This window comes from Ochlerotatus camptorhynchus, unplaced genomic scaffold (assembly GCF_037179485.1).
Source record: "Ochlerotatus camptorhynchus isolate MF236.1 unplaced genomic scaffold, CSIRO-AGI_Acam_v1.1 ptg000006l, whole genome shotgun sequence".
Classification (NCBI taxonomy): Eukaryota; Metazoa; Arthropoda; class Insecta; order Diptera; family Culicidae; genus Ochlerotatus; species Ochlerotatus camptorhynchus.
This window is the reverse complement of record NW_027040498.1, coordinates 841,581-853,675: the sequence shown is the minus strand read 5'-3', so window position 1 is coordinate 853,675 and position 12,095 is coordinate 841,581. Positions and strand designations below refer to the sequence as shown.

The window sequence follows — 12,095 nt, the reverse complement described above, 5'->3', positions numbered from 1 at the left end:
ACTTTGACAGTTTCATGTGCTTGAAAACATCTGCTACCTTTCCCCTTTCTTTTGCCGTATAAAACTCCTGTCCCGGAAGCTGCTTGTAGTCGGCTTTGACGTAGGTTTCGTCGTCCATTACCACGCAGTCAAACTTCGTCAGCATCGTCGTGTACAGCCTCCGGGATCGCGCTTTGGCCGTCGTATTTTGTTTATCATCGCGATTTGGAGTCACTACCTTCTTGTAAGTCGATAGTCCGGCTCGTTTTTTGGCTCGATGCACGGTTGTAGACGATACACCCAGCTTATTTGCGGCATCTCGGAGAGAGAGGTTAGGGTTTCGCTTGAAACTACCGGCAACTCTCTTTGTCGTCTCAGCGGCTTCCGGTTTTCGATTTCCCCCCGATCCAGACTTCCTGGCTGTCGACAAACGTTCCCCAAACACTTTAATTACATTTGTAACGGTTGATTTGGCAACTTTTAGCGATTTTGCCAACTTTGCGTGCGAGTAGCTCGGATTTTCGCGATGCGCGAGCAACATTTTGATACGCTGCTCTTCTTGCTTGGACGGCATTTTGACAACTGAAGAGTGAATTCCAAAATCAAAATAGGAGCAACATTCTACACACACACACCTTCAAAATGAGGGGTGTTCAGGTTTTTTAAATGCAAAATTGAAAGAAATACGTCAAGTTGATATTGACCAAATTTTGACCGTATAACCCTTTAGTAGCCTATTGGTCCCAAGCAAACGATTAACGTACCCTATTCTAGTTGAAATTCTATTACTACACTATGTTTGTTTTGATTCGCTATGAAAGTTTGACAGATAACATCAGGGGTGTGTGGATTCATGCAGAACATGCAGGGGTGAGTGAAATAGCTTGGGACTGCTTGGGACCATTGCAATTGTTCTGGTACTGAGTGAGCCAAAAATAATAATGATTTTCTTCGGGACCCAGTGGTCTTAGAGTTACCTCTATGGTATTATCCTCAATTTTAATCTCGGATTTAACTATAATACAACGATTTCGACGTACTAGAGAAAATCTTGGATTTTCAAAAGAACTCAGCCAAAACAAAACTTGCTCTCACCGCTCTCACATAAACATGTGCACGAGCATCAAAATTCGATCCGCTGATCGCTGCAGCTGTTCTGATTACAGCTACCAGAAAAAAATCGGAAAAGTTCTACGCATCTTACTCGGGAGGAAGTAGCAAATGATTGAAAGTGTCGGAATTCCTCGTCAGAAAATATTAAGAATGTGTCATCAGAAAATATTGGATTTCTCTCATCAGAAGTTCTCAGAACCTCTTGTCGGCAGTTCTTTGAACTTATCATCAGAAGTTCTCAGAACCTCTTGTCGGCAGTTCTTTGAACTTCTCAACGGCAGTACTCTGAACTTTTCGTTGGAACTTCAGGGAATTTTAATGAAGTTCTGTGAAATTTTCATCTAAAGTTCTTTTTGCTTCTAATCGGAAGTTCTGTGAACCTACCGTCGGATCTTCAAGGAATTAATATTTAGTTCTGTGAACTTCTCAGAACTTCTCTTAAGATCTCTGAACTTGTCGTCGGAAGTACTCTGAGTCTTTCTGAGCGGAAGTTCTCTAAACTTTTCGATGGAACTTCCAAGAAGTTCAGTGACCTTTTTGCCGGAAGTTCTCTGTAAGAGTACTTAAGAGAGGCGCCACCTGACAAATGCAAGCCTGTTTGATTAATAAGCTGGAGATGTTCAATAAATGACTTGAAGATCCTGGTATAAATGCTCTTTCTAGGTCATTTATAGAGCATCTCCCTCTTATTGATGGAACAGTCCTGTATTATCAGGTGACGCCTCTCCTGCGTACTATTCAACGAGACCCAGCGATGTGCCGACCAGTCCAAAATACTCGCCCTCAAGTCCACGGAAAACACTAACAAGTCTGATATCACATTCTCGATTCCTCGGATTATGCTGACAATGAGAAGCGTGATCCTTGATAATCAATCCGCAGTACAGCATCTCCGAAATAAGTTAAGTTTTCTTTATTTGGGAGGCTTTCAGCCTGGTTCGCCTCCGACATCTCCGAAATAATCTTCTTACACGATGTTACAATCAGCTGCCTCAGAAATTTATTGTTGCATCCTGCACCCAGCAACCTATAACACATCGGCATGATCAAAGTTAATCACTCCTGCTAATCACCCGAGAGTTTTATGTCTCCTGGATAGCATAATCGTTCTGGAATGTATTGGATATGTTTTTCTAATTGAACTGGCTTTTTTGAACAAGACAGAAGTTGCTATTCGAAGATGGCTTCCAACGTCGACGGCAGATCCTAAAGCAGCAATGAGCAGAATACTTAGACCAACAATTGAAATAGGTGGAACAACCAAACGTTACAAATGGCTTTAAACGCACATTTCTCAAACACACACATGAAATCTAACACCAGCATCGGAAAGAGCAAACTTCCTTTATCGAATGGCATTGTTAGTTTGCGTAGGAGTGTTTTAATTCTCGAGAAATTAGCGTTACGTTTGATTGTTTCGCCTATTTCAATTATAGAGAATTTCACGTCCGGATGTATTGGTGCGATATGTGAAAGCGTGTTAGTGAATATCCGAGTAAAATACATAACAAATCGATGTCAAACTCATTTTGACAGATCTACTTTCATACATTTGCTAGGTTAGCCAGAGGAAAATAATTAACAACTTTACACGGCGTTGCTCCCGCTAGTGTGCGTGCGTTAAACGTCACTAATCTCTATTGGTCTAGCACCTAGTACTCTTCTTCCGCCTACATGACTGAGGCTGTGAACCATTTACCGAGTTAAATTTATCTCGTGGATAAAAGTGACATTTCGAAAGTTATTTCTTATGTTCGAAAATCCCTTTGTTACCGATCGATCGGTTTTCGAGCAGAACTCAACCACCGTTGTCAAAATTCAACTTTTTGTCGATCAGAAATAACCACGCTCAGATAGCATGGTTAATCGATAACTTTCCATATGTCAAATTTAAACCAAAATTTTAAAAAATCCACCAAATGAATCAGAGCCTAAAAGTTGATCTCTCAAATTAGATTGACAGTTCGCTCTTAGCTGTCGACACAAGAAACTCATTGTTGCGGTGTTTGCTCATTGTTTGAAGTTCGTTCGCTTTTGTCGTTAGCATGTCCGTTGAAATAAAACTGACGATTAGGTTCAGCTTACCACATGGCTTGGCGAGACCATCTATGCAAATTTCGTGAAAGTGCTGGACGCGGATTCCGTGCAGATAATTACTACATGTCGCACTGAGGGGCATCGAATGAACTCCTGCCTCAAGCAGAAGGATCGGAAGCAGAAGTTTTCCTCGGAAAAGCGTTGGAAAATTTATTCATTCTATGAGTGTCCTACGTTTTTGTGAATTTGAGTTACCAATAGCTCAAATAGGGTAATTCTTACTCAATTTTGAGTCGTTCTCATTGGCCGTGCATGTGCAATTTGTTTAGAAATGTATGTCAAGTGCTTGTTAAAATGGCAGGAGATGTAGTCGTAAGGCAAAGTGTTACAACCCTTTTTTTAAGTATAAGAAAAGTACGTTATGTAGGGGTGGATAGTATTAAAAAGCAATCTGTTGCATTACGTAATATTTTAATGGGCCGTAGGAATTCTTTCATTTATTATTAATATTGTGTGTGGCAGGATAATTTCTCAAAAAGGGATTATACCATCTGTTTTCTGTTTATGGCCGTACGACTGCGCCCATTGATTTAACACACGGCGGCTCTTTATCCAGGATTCGCTCCTCAAGCCGCTGCCATAAAATACTATCAAAGTTACACACCTGTGTATAATCCTTATGGGCGGGGTTGCATCGCGCTTCGACCGTAACCAAATGAGAATTTAACATAAGCGCAACAATATGTTGATAGCGATAAATGATATTATTGTATTACTCTGATACATATTTGAATGTACACGCATTGTATTTTTTTTTTCATTTCGTTTATTTGAAAGGCTCAAATGTTATAAAAATAACTTAGCGGAGCCGAGTACATGGAATACCAATTTTGGTACTCAAAATACAAAAAACAAATATATAAAAATGCATTTTATCATAGGATTTTTCTGGGTGGCGATCGAAGCGGCGACAAAGCGATCTTCTCCCGTGCACGCAACTTCTTTCTTTCCCGAATTTGTTCCTCATTTTCATTGAACCCGAATCGTGATCGCTGCTGCTGCTTCTGAACGTCGTTTCCCGTTGCATGCTCTCCGCTACTCTCGTCGGTCGTCGGGGTCGTCACGTCCATTTCGTTATTTTCATTCAGCATCTCCAACCTCGTGTCCGTTTCCTGGTCGCTAATGATTAGCGACGCACCTTCCACCACTACATCAGCATACGTAGTGCTGCTGTTTTGTTTTCTTTCACTTTGCTGCTTTCCTTTTTCCTTAGGTTGCTTCTCCGCTTCCTTCCCAGCCTTCCGCATGGGACAGGAAAGCTTCCGGTGTCCGTCCGCCTTGCACAGAAAACATTTATCTTTGTTGCCATCATAAAATATATTTCCTTTGCGATTGAAGAAATGTAATGACGTGACATCCATATATATACCGCGTATCCCTGTATATACCTCAAAACACAGATCAGATGGAAATTTCTCCCGGATGATGCGTTTAATTTTTCCATATTTCCCCAGCACTTTATCCAGCTCGTTGTCGGGTACCTCTGGTGGCAAGTCATACATACGCACATATTGAATGCATGCGACATGCGTACCTTTGCCGTCGTTCCATTCGCATAATGGAAGATTAAATCCTCCGAATTGAACGTCAGAGCATGGAGCATCGCTTCCTCTGATTTGAACTTCATGAAGACTCCCCTTTCCTCACCAATGCGATAAACAGCTTCCATTTCAGCCGGATCCGCGTCGAGTGCTTTGGCGAAATTTACAATCTCTCCGATGTTTGGTTTAGCATCATTGTGGCTGAAGCTAAACTTGATGGTGTTTTTTACTTCACACATATTGCACCGTAGCAACAAAAGGCACCGAACTGCTAGCAACGAACAAAGAGCAACTATATAATAGCGAGTCTCGAAAACAGGCTATCGCGTGGTTCACACCGAAATAAAAAATCGACTGCTGCTGTAGACAGCTGTGGGACAACTGATACACGCATTGTAGTCATATAACTTTTTGTTTATGTATTTGAAGATGATGTATTTCGGATATACGTAGAATCCTGCACAACTTGAACCTGTAAGAGATTAAAAAAAAAAGTCAAATAGGGTAGAGAACTACTTCGGCCTAATCGCCCATTTTGGGCCTATCGAGCAGGAAACTTCAAATAAATCCATGATTTCAGAGTTAACAAGTCAATTATGCGTTTGATACGATACTTTAGTTAATAAGCTACGGAACGAAGTCAATGAGAACGCGTGATATGAAGGTTTGCACCCATTATTCCCAAAAAACCTAATCGCCCATTTTGGGCCTATCGAGCAGAAAACTTCAAATAAATCCATGATTTCAGAGTTAACAAGTCAATTATGCGTTTGATACGATACTTTAGTTAATAAGCTACGGAACGAAGTCAATGAGAACGCGTGATATGAAGGTTTGCACCCATTATTCCCAAAAACAAAAGAAGCGCTCCGACCTAATCAATTTTTATCTTCATCCGATAGGCCGAAGTGAATTCATTGGTGTTGAAATGGCGTTTCAATGCGTTAGGCCGAGTTTAGAATCCGTAGGCCGAGTTTGGCGTCAAGAAGCAGTGTTAGACTTTTGACAATATCTCAACAATTGGTTTCTCTTTATCAAATCTTCTGGTACATACGGAAAGGTAAATAAATTTGGAAGCCATCAGTAATAATAACATTCCGTTTGGTGCTAAACTGCGCTAGATTAAGAAAGACTAAGTGCGGGTTGTGCTTAATAGGCCGGAAATGGGGTAGTTAACCCTATCAACGTGTTGTTAATAATAGTCACTTATTCATCTTTATCGAAGACAACATATCAAGAAGACTGGCGATCGCTTAAAGGGTAGATGCTTTTAACGAATTTGATAGCAAAGATTGCATCCTCAGAATAAAGGTTTGTGTATTTGCTCATTTTTCTATGCGTTGCTTCCACCTTCACCCAAGGGCAGCGCTACTGTATCAGTCGCTTGGATTTTGGCAAAGTTGCCAGTCTTCTTGATATGAAGTCTTTGCCATTATGTGTGCTAGATCAAGCAAGTGCGAACAAACGACAAAAATTAATGACAATCGCTGCACCGCACACAAGTTCTAATTTCAACGCTTTAAAGATGCATTTGACCGAAAAGATGCTACGGATTTTTCATCGGCGTGACATAAATTTATTCGGCGGCGTGAAAGCTTTTACTGTGGCGGCGGTCTCAATTTAATCGGCAGCGGCGGCGTATGAAAATCTTCGGCGGCGTGGTGTGGCGGCGCACAGGTCTAATTGTCTACGGTCCATACAAATTTATAAAAAATTGTATGGACGATTGTCTACTCGTGGGCAAGCATGGGAAAAATCGTTTCATTTTAAATTTACTACACGCTTAAATTTTTTCGCCGAGATTCCAACAGCCGAGTAGTTCTTCAATTTCAAACTGAACATTGCATTAGGTCCTAAGTAACATTGACAGATTCTCTTCGTCGACTTTCTCTTTGCATGCCCACGGTCATGTAAAGATATTCCTAGGTATTTTCAACACACAGATCGATAAACGACGCTTTTATCTAGCATCTAATACTCCAAAACAACAAGAAACGGTAATGTGCTCAAGTTATTAACGAAAGAGAAATCGACGAAGAGAATCGATCCATGTTACTTAGGACCTAATGCAATGTTCTGCTTGATTTAAAATGGCAACAATTGCCGAGACTCAGCTAACACATAAAATTTTGCTGAGATCTCAGCTAACAAACACATATTTTGCAGAGATATCAGCAAAAGTAAATGCCTTGGTAATCGGCTGTTGGAGATTTTACCGACCTAGATTAAATGTGTAGAAACCTAGAAAACCTCTCAAAAACGGTCTACATAGTTTATGAATAGCCGTTTAGTTTTCCTGGAAGGCAACCTGAGCTATGCTTCTGCTTTCTGCCGTGCCTGTAATCATGCTTGGCATACACAGTTTTACTCGCGAACTGCTCATTTGCTAATAGCTTTGCACAGAGTTGACGAAACATAGTTTTGTTTGAAGCTTCTTATAAATACGTAAAAAAAAAGAGATTTTAATTCTAGTAATAAACTGTACTTGATTTTGCGTTGCAAAAATGAAGTGAGAAATGCTCGCTGCACATCTCGGACTTTAAGTGTAAAAGTTCATTGGTGTTGATTCAAATGAAAAGATTTACCTACTTTTGCATGTCTACAGTAAACTATGATCCTAATCTATCAATTACTTTAAAGAAAACTAAATGTCAACAACTGAGTGAAAAGTTATTAACAAATGAGCAGTTGTTGTGTACAACTGTGCATGCCAAGCATGCCTGTAATTGATTTTCTTTGGTTGACCTCCTCTTCGTCCTTTATCCGCTCCTTCTCGGTATAGTCCACTATCACGAGTTTATAAAAATAATAAGCGTCAGTCTTGTGCTCGAAGACAGGCGGGTGCTGTTTCTGAACATTTGCTATCTCCACTGTTCGAAATAGTAGGCTCTGCCTTTGAACAAGTTTGACGTGCATTTTCTCCGCTGTTTATTTGACGAGCAAAAAAAAAGGAAAATATATTTCGTCATATTTTTATAACAGTATAAAAAACCAACCATAAGTCACATGGTCCAGAAGTTGATAACAAAGAGTTCAAGCAAAGAGTCAAGAAGGAGCTCCGAAAACAAACTCCCCCACTGAACCCCCGACGTTCTTTCGTTTGCGACGACGTCACGGAGAAGCGACCCACAAGTGGTGATCCTGGAGACTCCATTAATCACAGATACAGACAGGAAATTCCCCAGATTAAAAGAAGTCACCATGGATCAAGGTGTATTCAAGGAGAGGCAACATGTTATTTCAGTTGAAAAGTATCATCAGTACGAGGTGGAGGAAGCGGTCATTCTGATTCAAGCAAGAAAGATGGACCAGCAGCGCAATGCAATTTCATCCGGTTGACATTGCTCATGGATTCATTTGGTGAGTTCGTTCCTATTAATTAATTCACTTGTGATGATGATCGTCAACAGCGTTGAACAGCCAGAAACAGTTGCCGAATTAGCTTTTCATTTGTGAGAGCTTTCCTTTTATTTGATTAAAATAGTTGTAATTTTAACTGCAAACACATAGATATCATTTGATGTACTGTTTATAGTCACCTGTATACGCTACAATCAGCATTAGTTTACCAAAGCGATCCATGCTGCAAACCTTTCCCCACATTCAATATCCCAGTAATTTCTCGTGGAAGCGCAGAGGACTTCTGGGTTTCCTTCACAGTGTCATGTCAACACATTCCTTCCCATTCCCTATTTGACCTGCATTCGGACACGGCCAGGTATTAGATCTGCTGTTTTTACACATTGCGGATGAATGTTAGTCTTGGACATCATCTGTTGGTTCTTTGTGTAAATGCAGCCGTGGGCGGTTAATCATGTTCATGCTGATGCTCATGCAAGTAGTCGCTTACCCAGTGCTTCCAAATCAGGTTGGCTTGGATTAGAGATAATCGCCATCATTGCCACAGCACGGTGACGCCATTATCGTGGGTGCAGAGTGGATTGACACTATTGAATGACCCCAGGAAGAAGTGATTCTGCTAGCGTACTAATCAAATTCCAGTTCGACATGGTCAAATAACCCTGTATCAAAGGAATTCGGAAGTATATTATTTTGTATGGATCCCTAGGACACATCGGAGTAAATGAAAACGAGGAAACAGCATATTTTGCAGCCTTTGGCAGACAAGCAAGCTGCTACACCTGGGAGGTCCCTGCCCTGGATCTACATCATTGGCTCGTGACCACAATATTAAACTGCTGAAAATGCGGAATGCTTACAGTCAGGAAATCATTTCTTTCGGAGGATTAAGGGGGATACCAGGAGATGGGAAGACCCAGCATTGAGGGGTAAAACATAGCCTGATCGCAAGGGCATAGACAAGTTCCACATGGCCAGATGTCAACAGGCGCTATTAAGCCGAATGTAACTAGGCTCAAGGGGTCACTAGGTCAAATGAGTAATTTAACTGATTTTTACATTTGTGTCAAACTGCATAAGTGATTTTCAAATTTGCATGGTGAAGAGCATATTCCGAATTGACTTGATAATAGTGACAAGAATCGGGTAGTGACCACCGCCGTTATGAATTTCTATATTGTATATTTCAAATCAAAAATATTGTTTATGTTCATAGATTTCACATAATCCTTTCCCCTTTGTCCTTCTCCTTTTCCTTTCCCTTTTCTCTTTTCAGAAAGCGAGTAATGGCGCTATAGCTATAAGTCATAAAAGGCTAGGACAAGAGTTAGTGCTCATGCCCCAATCGTCAGAAGAAAATGGAGCATCACTTAACCTTTCTAGCTTTGATGCTTCCAACGACCAACCAATCATATAATTACCAAAATCGGAACGTACGGTACGAGATGTCCGCGTTTCATCCATTTATTGGATTCTGAAGCATCGTGTTTAAATCTTCGATTTAAACAGGCCCGATGTTTTCTGAATCATCTTGCCCCTTAAATGCTGCACAGTAGGCCTGGCCGTTTTGATATGTGTGACGCATCTTCGATGTGAAACATATATCAAATAGACAAGAAAAATGATGTAGGTATATAGATCATTTTCCAGGATGCTTTCAAGAACTGGCTGTGTTGGTGTTAGATTAGATTAGATTAGATAGTTTGCTATCTCCACTGTTCTCGTCATGGACTATTGTATCAGTCATGATTGATCTGGTATACCATTTGATCTGAAATCCAGGATAATTTGGAGAACCTTGATCTTCTATAGATTAGGGTAACCAACTGATTTTGGACCCCTAGAGGAAGTGAGATCACGTTTATGTCAAAATAATATTATTTGTTTATTATTATTATGCAATTTACATGCGGTTGTGTTCGAAAGCTACTCATCTTGGATGTAAAATGTCACTAGATGTTTTATTTATTGATATATACTCGAAAAATAATTCTTTTCACATCATGATATTCACATATTTTGGACCCTTCCACTTGATTTTGGACAGTGTCCATAATATATTTTGGACACACTGAATGGGAATGAATATAGTTTGGACATGCTGAAGTTCTTTCAACCTATGAGCCTAAAATTAATTACGACGGTCACTTCTTCCTATCTCGCATTTGTTAGGTCCGTCTAGGTGGGAAAATTTTCAAAGAAGGTGCCGTAAAACGGGGTGAAATTGATCAGCGGGGTGAATTTGATCGCTGAGTATACCCAATATTGTACTTATGCATAATATTTTTACAATGTATACAAAGATACATTCGTACGCTTAGTAACGAAAAACATGTTACACATGAAAAAATATCACGAGAAATTTCAGCGATCAATTTTGCCCCGCTGATCAATTACACCCCGTTTTACGGTATGCATAAAAGTTAACCCCCCGTTACTCGCGCTGTTGTACTTTTTACAACACATATGAGTTTTCCATTGCCATTTTGTTGCTGCTAATCGATCTGAAACCAACTTGTATTCCTCAAAAAACTTGTTTTGAACTAAAAAAGCTAAACTTTGATTACAATTAACCCCCAAAATGCGGATAATAGAGAAAATGTAAATGGAAACCGCGTAAACGGTGTCCATACTACGTGGGATTGACTTAATTGGTTACAACATGGAATATCTCGAGATCCTGACCAGATAGAAAGTTACTGTCTTCGGCAAAGTTGTTCAGGAGGTCAAAGCCTATTTCTTAATGTACAATAGTTCAGAATTATCTCACTTCGTGGTGCTAGTATACATGTGAAATTCTCGTGTATAAAATATCTCTAGATCCTGACCAGATAGAAAGTAAATGCCTTCAGCAAAGTTGTTCAGGAAGTCAAGCTCTTTTCGTTGGTGGAGTAGTTTAGAAATTTCACACTACGAGGCGCTAGTATATATGTGTAATTCTCGCATATACAATAGCTCGAGTTCTTGACCAGCTAGAAAGTTACTGTATTGGGCAAACTTGTTCAGGGGGTCAAGACTTTTCGACTGGTAGACAGTAGTTCAGAATTTTCTCACCACGTGGCGTTTGTATACATATACACTTCTCGCATATGATATATCTCGAGATCCTGACCAAATAGAAAGTTACTGTCTTTGAAAAAGTTGTTCAGGAGGTCAAAGCCTATTGCTTGGTGTAGAATAGTTCAGAATTTTCTCACTATGTAGTTCTAGTATACACGTTAAATTCTCTCATATAAAATATCTAGAGAGCATGACAAGATAGAATGTTACTGTCTTGGGCAAAGTTGTTCAGGGGATCAAGGCCTTTTGGCTAGTGGACGGTAGTTCAGAATATTTCACTTCATGGTACTAGTATATACGTGCAATTCTCGCATATGATATATCTCAAGACCTCCTAAAAATGTACTGTAATCGGCAAAGTTGTCCAGGAGATCAAACCCTATCGTTGGTGGAAAGTACATAATTTTCTCACTAGGTGACATTGAAAGACACATGAAATCCTTGCATATAAAATATCTCTGAATGACCCGCATACTAGTGCCACGTAAAGGGAAAATTCTGAATTACTGTACACCAACGAAAAGATCCTAACATCCTGAACAACTTTGCCGTATACTAGCGTTGCAAAGTGAGAAAACTGTGAACTTAAGTCCACCAGCAAAAAGGCCTTGACTTCCTGAACAACTTTGCCCAAAACAGTAACTTTTTATATGATCAGGATTTCGAGATATTTTATATGAGAATTTCACCATATAGTGAAAAAATTCTGAACTATAGGCTTTGAACTCCTGAACAACTTTTTCGAAGACAGTAACTTTCTATCTGGTCACGATTACGAGATATATCACATGCGAGAACTTCACATGTATACTAGCGCTATGTAGTGAGTAAATTTTGAACTACTGTCCACCAGCATGAGAAATGATGAAGTAATCGATTTTTTCACAGTTTTCATTCTTGCATTTATCGCAAGGATCCAACTCTAATTGAAAGGTCCCGCTATTT

General features: G+C 39.9%; 1 protein-coding gene across 4 annotated transcripts in view; it reads left to right on the top strand.

Annotated features, from left to right (window-relative positions):
• The window catches only part of LOC135717608 (uncharacterized), a 215,107-nt gene that overhangs the window by 201,100 nt on the left and 1,912 nt on the right, over positions 1 to 12,095 (top strand). The window lies entirely within an intron of this gene.